The 11,460-nt window shown below is 36.6% G+C and overlaps 1 non-coding gene across 1 annotated transcript; it reads left to right on the forward strand.

Annotated features, from left to right (window-relative positions):
• The first annotated feature begins 8,454 nt into the window (after positions 1-8,454).
• On the forward strand, positions 8,455-8,538 carry Trnal-uaa (transfer RNA leucine (anticodon UAA)). Its single transcript has one exon. It is a non-coding gene; the product is annotated as a tRNA-Leu (tRNA).
• The last annotated feature ends 2,922 nt before the right edge of the window (positions 8,539-11,460 follow it).

The raw sequence follows: 11,460 nt of genomic DNA on the forward strand, positions 1-11,460 counted from the left end.
TCTGTGAATGGGAACACAGAATGGCATTTCATCATTTGTGATGTCATCGGACAGAAGCATAAACATTGAAAGCGTGCCGATTTAAGTTATTTTTTAAAAATATTAAACTTAAAAAAAATATTTAAAAAAATCTAATTTGAATTTTGACATCTTGAATTCAAATTATGTTTTTCGCAATCACGAGTTGCGACAAGACCCTACTCATTAGAGTTATTGTTTCTAGAAATGGCTCCCCCCCCCCCAAGCATGTCCCTCCTCCTGGGTGGTTATGTGTGTATAGTTGTGTGTGTGCAGGCTTAAGTGTGTGCACGTAGGCCTGTGTATGTGTGTAAAGGCGCTCAGCGCTCACGCGTTGGCGAGTGTGTATGAGCATGCGTGTGAAGGATATGGACGCCACCACCCAGCAGAAGTGGATTCCGGGGGACAGTGCTCAGGAACAGAGCAGCCGTGCCGCCGCCGCGCCGGTGGGCGGTGGTGCTGCTGGTCCAAGCTGAAAAATAATCCCAACGTCAAGGACTGTCAAATGAGAGCAATAAGCAATCGTGATTGCTCAAAAAATGGTCAGATCCTATGTTTTTAAGCATGCTCTTTCGGAAAAAAAAAAATACTTTTAAAATTTTGGAAAAGACCCCATTATTTGAAATTAAACGCTTGAAAACAACTTGAATAGTATTTATTCAAATGTCAATATACCCAGAGATAGAATAGGGTTTTTATCATTTTGCTGGATGAGTTTAAAAACAAAACTTGCATTTAAGAACCACTTTTCAAGAGTTTATGAACAATATGAAAATTACTCTACTCAAAAATTTTACCCAATCACATTTCAAATTCGATTTCTTATGCTCGGGTCAAAAAAGATTTTTCTGATGCAACTAGAACGGGTTCAAGGAATGACGAATATTTAGCGCAACTCATTGACAACATCACATGGTGTTCATTGACGTAGATTTATAAATAATAAAAATCTCTTCTCTACATAGTACAAAATGAAGTTTCCAAAAAGCGTCTGTGTGTTTGAACTCGCAAAACTCGAGAACTACCCGGCCGATTTCGCTGAAATTTTCAGTTTGTTTTTTTAAGTCATGAGAACGTTTGCAGACCTGTTCGAAAAAAAAAATGATGAATAGTTCTTTTTTTATTCCAATTTAGGCCCAATTTTCACATAAATTCTCGAATATGGGGGAAAAAATTGCTTGCACATATTATTAGTGCATATCGTTAGAAAGGGTAGAATTTTCCGCGTTCTACGCAATTTGTTCCAATGCTCTAACTGTTACGGCTGGAGTTATTGGCGTTTTTAGCTCGAATTTTTTTAGGCTTAGCTGAAATTTAGGCACTACTTTCTTCAATAAATCTCGCAATAAAAATTGAAGGAATGGTTCCGCAGTTTTCATTTTGACAAGATTGGAAAGAGCGACATTTTTTACTCAGGATCCATTTCGACCTTCGGTCGAAAAGCTAAGCTTCTATCTCCAATGGAAAACAAGTTACAAGCCTTTTTCATCAAAGTCAAAAAATCGCATTTCCATTCAAATTGTTGACCATTTCCTTTCGCATTTTAATTCCTTAAACTTATTTTACTTTGTGTTTCCATGGTTACGCTTTTTAAATCCATCTTTCTCGATTTAATTTCTTATAAGTATTTTAATATCTGTCGTCATTGTTTGGAAGGGAAATTTTGCATGCTGTTTTTTTATTTATTTATTTAAGCCTGATTGTTGAATATACGTCACTTGACAAAATTTGTATTTTTAAGGTGGACCGGGCAAAGCCGGGCAACGCAGCTAGTCATATATACACAAGACATAACTTTTTTAATTACCTGAACTAATTTGTCCAAATCAGGATCCGAGGTGATAGAGATCAGCAAAAACTACACTTGCATGCAAAAGTTCATGTTTCTAGAAGTCATCGTTTTTCGTGGAAAGGCACTCCGATACACTGTTAAAACTACAGGTTGCGTTTGGCACCTTTCAGTGGTGAAACGTTTGTTCACCAGTGACACCCGATAGAGAGCCGAAATTGCACCTTTAGCAAGGGTGAAAAACTGGCTCCCTTCACCCAACGTGCACCGTAGGTGAAAGATAGTACTCCAGGTGAGAAAAATGGCACCTGTATTGCTTCCTAGAGAGATCCCCCCCCCCCGTGTTGTTTGCGTTTTTTGATACAATTGTGTTTTATTTATTTTGATTTATATATACGAAGGCATTTGATCACATTTCAACTTTCGAACATAGTTTAGAAGTGTTCATGACTTTAATTTGTCTGTTCGTGCACTAACTTTCTTATATTCACTCTTGGATTGCTCAGTAATGAATATGTTGTTGACAACTTTTACTGCATGATCCGTACTGAAAATGAATAGGGAAGGTAGTTACCAATCATTTGTCGGAACATCCAGAAATATTAAGTAACATTAGATTAGAATTATGGGAAAATAAAAGCGTTCATAAACGTTTAAAATTTTAATCGAGTGTAACATATCAATACTTAGTATAAGATTCGATATTTGAGTATCATTATGCGTACAAGATAAATACTGATTTAAAAGCCCTTCTTTCCAATGTCAAGTTTTCCGTCAGATTTAAAAATAAAAACGAGTAGATAACTACATTCGCTTCATGCAATAACGCCTAAGAAAGATACGTTAAACCAAAACACGATGTGAAACTCATGAGTCAAACGCTGATTGAGAAAGATTTCTTTTCAGGCGGTTTTTTTTCCCCCGCCTTTGCTGCTTTGTTAGTTTCTACTACTAGTCCAGTCAATAGGTAGAAAAAAACGGGCTTGCCTTACAAAAAATGGGGTCAAAGATTTTATTTTTTAAATTTGTGTACACTAGTGCCAATATGAAAAAACCAAGTTATCCAACACGAAAGACCTCGGGAGAACTTTTGGGGGCCGAAAACCCCCAAAAATTTGTGACTTTTTGTCGTATTTTCAAAATATCTCAAAAATGGTTACAATTACAAAAAAACTTCCAATGCAAATGATAAAGAGGATTAAATTTCCTTCAACTTTTGTCATTACAACATTTTTGTAGCATGAAAAGCAAGCGAGTTACAGCCTCTTGAAAGTCACACTTTTTCTGAACCCCTTCAGCGAAGTGCGTGAAAGCGCATCGGATAACGGAGGAAAAAAGGAGAAGAGCCGGCAGTCTGACCTTGGAAATCATTTGTCTTTCACAGCTGAGGGTAAATGCCTCCGTTCCCTTTAAGTTAAACAAAACACCCCCATTCCATCCCCCCCCCTTTTTTTTTTTTCTCCAAATGAGATGAATCGACTCAATAGCTACTCATGTTGGTCACTTCAGGGTTTGAGCGAGAGTATGTTTTATCAATTTGTATGTTCTGAATTACAATTTTTTTTCCTAGAAATGATTACGCCTGACCAAGGTGTTTTTTATTATTATCATTATTATTTGCGAAATCAGTTTGCATGAATGCGAAATAAAGATTGTGAAGGAGAAGGGAACAGAAAATCTTCAAAGATGCAGCGCAAAACGGAAAAATGAAAAACATCAGCGTTTTTTGAAGTTCTTAAAAGAAGTGACAATTCACACTGCCTGTCACAAATGCTATATCAATGAGCAATCAATCTCTTCCCTTGAAGTAATGGTTGAACCTAACATGTTAATTAAATTCCACAAGAAAGGTTTCTGGCAAATTGTAACAAAAATAATTGTCTTATTCTACTTCTTGAGACATATTTCGAAGAGTGTGACATTGAAGTCAGGCAGACTCAAGATGATGTCGACTTACTTTCTGCTCTTTCAAAGGCAAAAGAAACTGAAAAGGTTGTTATAATAGGCGAGAGGATTGATGACAGCTTTAGGACAGCCTTCCAGCAACTTGTTCTTTTTAAAACCTGGAAGAGGGAATGCTTGTGATTTGTTTTTTTCCCCACTAAATCTTTTAAGTTTGACCCCAGCAATATTCTTTTCATCCATGCGTTTAGTGGGTGTGATACGACTTCGGCAATCTTTGGTCAAGGCAAAATTAAGTTGTACAAAATAGTCAAAAAAAAAAAAAAAAAAAAAAATCATGAAATTAAGGAAGCTGTTGAAGTATTTATGGACCCAATCTGTCATCATGATGCCTTCCTTAGCTGCAGCTGGAGAAAACATTTTGCAAATATTATACACAGGTGACGTAAAGTATTTGAACCTATCTTTGGATACTTTGCAATTTAATCTTTTTATAAAACTAGTATGCAGGGCTAAGATAAATCTTGCAGGGCTACCTGCTGGACGTTATCACTCATATCGGTTCTACCACCAAATTCAAAGTTGGTTGGGCAACATAATTGATCCAGAGAAATGGGGTTGGGAACGCAAGACGCAAGGTCTAAGGCATATTGACACGAAAAGAGATTCAGTTACTCAGAATATTTTGAAGATTGTACCTTGTACCTGCAAGAAAAATTGTACTGGAGCCTGTTCTTGTCACAAGGCAGGTTCAAAATGCTCCAGCATGTGCAAACACTGCAGTGGCACAAATTGTGAAAATGTTGCAGAAATTTCATCTTTGGATGAGACTGCCGAAGAAGATGATTTGTTCCAGGAGCTTTTGGAATTACCGCAACAAGGAGATGAACAATTAAAGGACCATAGCTTCTTTCTACCCCCTACAGATTCTGAACCGGAAGAACCTGGACCTTCAAAACGGCTTCAAAGAAGTTAAACAGCGCATTTTGTTGTCATTTCTCTATTTGATTTAAGGTCGAATGAATCTCTCTGTAATTTAGATGTATGTATTAATCTTCTACAGTTGGATTTTCATTTTGTAAGGTAATTCTTTTGGGTTTTTCATTTCTCAAAAAGTCAGTTTCTGCAGAATTTTTTCAAAGTGTTCATTACGTATTACTATTGTACCTTTATTTATTCATTATTATGTCTATTGTTTGCTTATTATCACCCTAATATTTATTCATTCATATTTATATTCGAATGTTGCATTTTCGCTTGTAATAGAATAGATGGTACGAATTATGTGCTTTAAATGAATGAGAAGTATATGTAATTCAATTACAAACTGCAATATAAATCATATGTTATTGGAGTCTGACTGAAGATTACCTCTGTCAGACTAGAAATATTAGTTAGCGGTGGGGGAGGGTTTATTATTATTATTGTATCAGAGCATAGGTTGCATGACTGTGTTGATTCTTTGTTTATTAGCTGCCTAATATTCATTCCTTCACATTAATATTTAAAAATCGCATCTTTGTTTGCAATAATTATATTAGAATGTACGAATTATATCCCTCAAATGAATGTATATATTGTGTAATCCAGTTACAAACAACAATATATCATCTATTATTGGAGTCTGATGAAGACTACCTCTGTCAGATCAGAAAACTTAGTTCGTGAGCAGTGGGGAAGGTTTTTTTTAAAATTATTATCGCATCGTCGTAAGTGCTTTAAATGAATGCGTATATATGTATTTCAGTTTCATAATACATCGTTTGTTTTTGGAGTCTAGTGGGAACTAATCTGTCAGCCAGAACTGCTATTGTGTCCAGCGGGGGGGGGGGGGGAGGGGGGAGCAAGAAACTCAAACTACTCTAACTGTCGATAAACTCTCTGAAACTACAGTTTCTATTCAAGTTCTAATAATTATGACGCCTTGCTTTCGGTATGAAAGCTTTTTTTTTGGAGTGGAGGAAAACTGCCTATTTTCAAAGAGCTATAGCAAGCTTGTTATTTGTGCTACAAAAAAGTTGTAAATACAAAAGTTGTAGGAAATTTTATGCACTTTAAACTTTACATTTAAAACTTTTTTCTAAGTTGAACCATTTCGGAGATATTTTGGAAAAAACAAAAAAAGTCATAAATTTTTGTGGTTTTTCGGCCTCCAAAAGTTCTCCCGGGGTCTTTCGTGTTGGATAACTTGGTTTTTCCATGTCGGCACCAATATGCACAAATTTAAAAAATAAAATCTTTGACCCCATTTTTTGCAAGGTAAAATGTATCTATTGACTGGACTATACGTAGTTATTTCATTTGAGAAGAAATAGATATTGGTATATTGGCTGCTCACGTCGATGCATTTTTATTCCGGAATTAGCAATTCAATTATCAGCTGATTTAAACGTTTTCATTTTTAATGTTGTTGTTGTTCAAGATAGTACTGATAGATAGTTTTAGGTAACAGTTTTGCAGGACATAAATAGCAAGATATTAAATATTTAATAAGGCAAACGGAACAATAAGCAGTTGTCAACATGCTTTAAACACTTTAAATATGTTCGAAAGCTCTAAGTGCTACAATATGATCAAATGCCTTTACTTACGCGATATTTCGAAGATTAATCCACGAAATTTTCAGTTTTGTACTTCATTCAATGTGAGAGCAAAATTCGTTGCAACTTCCTTCGTTCGCCATTCAAACTGAAGTTGTCGTTGGACGATTAGTCAGAGCGCATGCGCAATGAGTCGCTCTCCTATTGAATCACTTTTGTTAACGTCGTTCACCCACTGAGGAACCAAAAGCACCTTGACGACACTTCCTAGCCTCCGTTTCACCCCGCGGCACTGTTTTTTCACCCTAGGGTGAAATTCTTTACCCCTGTGGCACTCCTGGTTTTAACAGTGTAGGAAGCTACGAGAGGTCACTGTGAGCTCCCAATTATTCGGCAAACTTTTCTGAGGATTTGGCGAATTCGGAGACAAACTTGCAACATGATTATTATTACATTTTTAAAAATTTTTTAAATTATTTTTAATGTTCCTGAGATTTCTTCTCATTAGATGTTTTCAACATTTATGTTATGTGTGCATGCTTGTATTTTATCAATCGATAAAATTCGTAATTGCATTTCATAAATTGAGTACTCCCATTCCCCCCCCCCCTTCTTCCCGCTCGAAATATTTTCGTTCAGGACACGCATGCTTGGAACTTTAATTCAATTTCGCATTATAAAGTCATTTCTGAAATTTAATGCCCAAGGCACCAAAAAAAAAAAAAAAAAAATTCAAACTCAAAAGCAGAAATTGTAAATAAAACTTATTGTAAGAAACTAGCTGCCTTGGACAGTTAATAGAGTCGAGTCTCGGCTTACGCGAGGGATGCGTTCCAAGACCCCCACGCGTAAGTCGAAATTTCGCGTTGTGGAAAAGAGTGTGTGTACAAATTTTTTGTAAACATACTTAGTTATTTTAAGCATTTCTAAACACCTTTCAAACTGTTGTAAACCTTTTCTTAACTATATATTTCAATTTCTTACACAAAGAAGGGAATTTTTGCAGAACAGTACAGAAAAAAAATCTGTATTATTCAGCATAAAATATTGTTACGATGCACAAAATCAATGATCAATGGGGAGAAAGAGACATAAAAGCAAGCAGTACGGTACGTAAAGTATGTAGCATTAATAAAATGAAGCACTATAATAGTACTGTACAGTAAGAGAAATAATTATATTTGTAACTAAAAATTTGAAGATGATGACGATTTATGCTGTGCGATCAGATTTGTTATCAGTCTTCCTCTTCCCCTTTTATTATGTGAATTCCTGAGCATCAAAGCATCTCCTGTGTCAATTGTGGCAAAATCCAGTGTAAACTGTAGATTTGTATGGAGGAAACTTCACAATACACACACGCACTCGCAAATAAACATCCATATCAAGAAAGAAATATAAGCAAATTCCTCCTAATACAAATGCTTACTTTCTTTAAATCTGCTATTCAATGGCAGCACCTGTCAAAAACAAATATACAGATAAAAGCCCATATGCCTCGGGTTCGATCCTTGCTGGTCGAAGACCCACCGTCGTCATTAAAGGGGACTGGGCGACGTTAAATATGCTCGTGGTCTCAATGTCCTCCAAGTGAAACGATACCTCTGGGGGTGCTAGTACCAGGTAGCTATTAGCTCTTGGACTAGTTCTAAATTCTCATTAACTGCTCGATCCGGTGATGGTGCTGCCATCTATCGGTATATAAAAACAATGGAGGCAAGGCACTTAGTATGCAGTCCTCGACATAAAAATGCAGTTGAAGTCAGTTGTGACTCTTGAATAGTGAATAGTGAAAGCCCATATAGGGCCGTGGTAGCCTGATCGGTAAGGCATTGGACTCGGGGCCGGAGGGACTCGGGTTCGATCCTCGCTGGTCGAAGACCCACCGTCGTCATTAAAGGGGACTGGGCGACGTTAAATATGCTCGTGGTCTCAATGTCCTCCAAGTGAAACGATACCTCTGGGGGTGCTAGTACCAGGTAGCTATTAGCTCTTGGACTAGTTCTAAATTCTCATTAACTGTTCGATCCGGTGATGGTGCTGCCATCTATCGGTATATAAAATAATGGAGGCAAGACACTTAGTATGCAGTCCTCGACATAAATACAGTTGAAGTCAGTTGTGACTCTAGAATAGAATAGAATAGAAAGCCCCTATAGCGTGTTTGCTAAAGCACTTTTTATGTTATTTCTTTAGTAACTGTAAGTCAGGGTGGCCGAGCGGTCTAAGGCGCCAGATTTAAGCTCTGGTTCTCGAAAGAGAGCGTGGGTTCGAACCCCACTCCTGACACATACTTTTACATTAAATTTTGCATTTTTTTTAATTTACCAAATAAGCAGTTTTGAAGAATTCTTAATGTTTTATTTAATTTTTTATGAATTTATTTGATTTTTGATTTTCTTTCGTTAGCATCATTTCAGTTTATCATTTATTGAGCCTGTGAATGAAATAATATATTGTCAGTTAGTTACCGCCCAATAGCCAGGGCTAAGGCAGAAATATATGAAATACACCGCCAGCTCAGTCATTCCGTGCTGTAGAAGGCTAATAAGCACAAAACTGCTGGAATGACTGAGCTGGCGGTGTATTCCATGAATATCATATTGGTTGTAATTTATCGTCAAAACATTTACGGTTAGCATGCTTGCTCTTACAAAATATATGTCCTTTTTTCTATAAAATTTGCGTATGCGAAAGTTTTTAAATCTTCATCGATTTTTCTTAGTTGTTTTTTAGTTGATCAATTAAAAAACTAGTTTTTTTTTCGAGATTAACTAAATAAATTAAAATTGAAAATGGAATATTTTAAAAATGTTATCTCAGTTTGTTAACCAATTAGCATAGCTCGATTTCTGTAAAATGTGTTTATATAAATTATGAAAAATGATTTTAATCAATATGGATTCAATCGTGATTTTTTTTAATTGCTGAGCTATTTAAATAAATGATGTGAATTGATTCAGAAACATTTTCCTCGTTAGTTTTCAATTTTTAAGCTAGTTAAACGATACTTTACTTGAAAAAGTCTGAATGTGATATTTATATTTAATTATTATGATTTTATTAGAAAAGTTCTGACTTTGTATGACATACACACACTCACACAAACTAAATAAATAAATGAAACATAAGGAAACAGAATACATAAAATTAAATAATTTAAACGAAAAATAAATAAATAAATAAATAAAAAATTCAAAAATCCCCCCCAAAAATTTTGATGGCACAACTTGCGCCATAATCCCCCCCCCCCCCCCCCCTGTGGGCACCGCTGTTGAAGATTAACTCACCTCAGAATCGCTAGTTCTCTTAAGCTCCAGGAGAAAACTCAGTTTGAGCCACTGCAAGAGAAATCAAGTTTTAAAATTTAAAATTTCAACCGCCATTTGGAAAATGTCGATTGTTAACTTTTACAAACTATTTGACAAATATGCATGTCTATTAAAGTAAGAAAACAACGTTAAAAAAACACAATGTTTTTATTACTTTACTGTTCAGCACAAAGGTATTTATTTATCTTATGCATGTCTATTACTTCGCAAATGAATTTACACCGCGCAATGAAAAGCGATAATGAATACTTAATCCCTCAAAAAGCATGAGTTCGGAAAAACTGATAAAAGATGATTGAGTTTTATGTTTATTTATTTTCTTACAGAAAAGGAATATATAGGTATAATGTATGTTATTTTTGCAATTTTTATTACGTGGGGCAGGAGAGTAGGAAAGGAGGGGGGAGAGGTACTTAAAGGAATAGTATGCAAACAAAATCTAAACGTTTGTATTACATGTACAAAATAATATTTCAAGTCATTAAAATCAAATTATAATAAATACAAACATACGATAGGCTAAAAAATAAAAAACCCTTAGTAAAAATTAATTTATGGACAATTGATTACTTTTGCAATACTTAACGCAATAGATAGATTACCTTTTGCAAGCCAAACAACTGCTTTATAGCAAGGAATTCCCAACAAACCCATTGCTAATCATCAAAACACACCACGTGGTTTACACAAGAAAAAATACTGCGTAGTGATGCAATGTGTGGTAAATAAGTTTCATTCGAATCTAGCTTATCGATTTTTAATGGAACGGATCATGGGCCGAAGTGGCCCAATCGGTAAGGCATCGGTAACCGAAGAGTCCCTGGTTCGATGCCAGCCGTTCGAAGGTCCTCCGTGTTCGTTAATGGTGACTGGGGCACGTTGAATATGTTCCTGGTCACAAATTCCTTCCAGTGAATCAATACCGCTGGGAGTGCTGGACCAGGAGTTGCCCGGCTTCTGGAATGCATCAAAAACTGAGCGATCCCCCATCCAAACCACAAATAGTGGTAGATACGGGGGACCCTGCAGTGTGATATGGTATAATAGAACGGATCTAAGTAAGACAGGCATTAGAAATGAAATAACGTGAAAAACAACATCGCAGGTGTAAGATACGGGCATGAAAAATTTGCGGGAAACTTTCACCTGCGTGTAAGACACGAGCATATGCAAAGCCGGTAACTTTCGCCCGTGTCAGGCACGGGAATTGTGCAAATTGCCGGGGGCTTTTGCCCGCACCAGACTTTGGCGGGCATGTTCAAATTTGTAGGTAGCTTTCTTTCGTGTCAGGCACGGGCTAAGGCCCCAATAGTGGAGGAGCCGGCGCATCCACCATTTTGGAGCCAACTTGATCCAGTGCTTCGCAGCGATAGCATTGCTGCTGATGTTTACATTTCTTTAGCGTATGTTAAATTGATTGAACTGGGTGGTTGTTCGGCTGTTAATTGTGCAAACAGCTCCAAGAAAGGATTTCAGATCTTCTGATTCCCAGCAGATGCAGAAATAAAAAAAGAAATGGGTAATTAATAGCCGACGAAGTGACTGGCAGCCTGGAAATGGAGCTCGCTTGTGTGAGATTAATATCAATTTGTTTCTCATGATTTTACTATCATTGCGTTATAAATGCTCTGTAATCTTTGCTAACATGCTGCCGTGTTCTACGGAATGTATTTTATCCTGTAATTCCCTGTTGTTCGATAAGTTCGAATGCTTCCGCTTGCTCCAACATGGCGGATGCGTCGGCCTCTCCAGTTTTAGGAGTTCTAACAAGGACATGTGCAATTTGCACATGTCAGACACGGACATGCAAACTTGGCGCTAACTTCCACCGTGTTAGACGCGGGAAAAATGAATTGAATAGTTAACACAGCGCATTGAG

This window comes from Uloborus diversus, chromosome 9 (assembly GCF_026930045.1).
Source record: "Uloborus diversus isolate 005 chromosome 9, Udiv.v.3.1, whole genome shotgun sequence".
NCBI lineage: Eukaryota > Metazoa > Arthropoda > Arachnida > Araneae > Uloboridae > Uloborus > Uloborus diversus.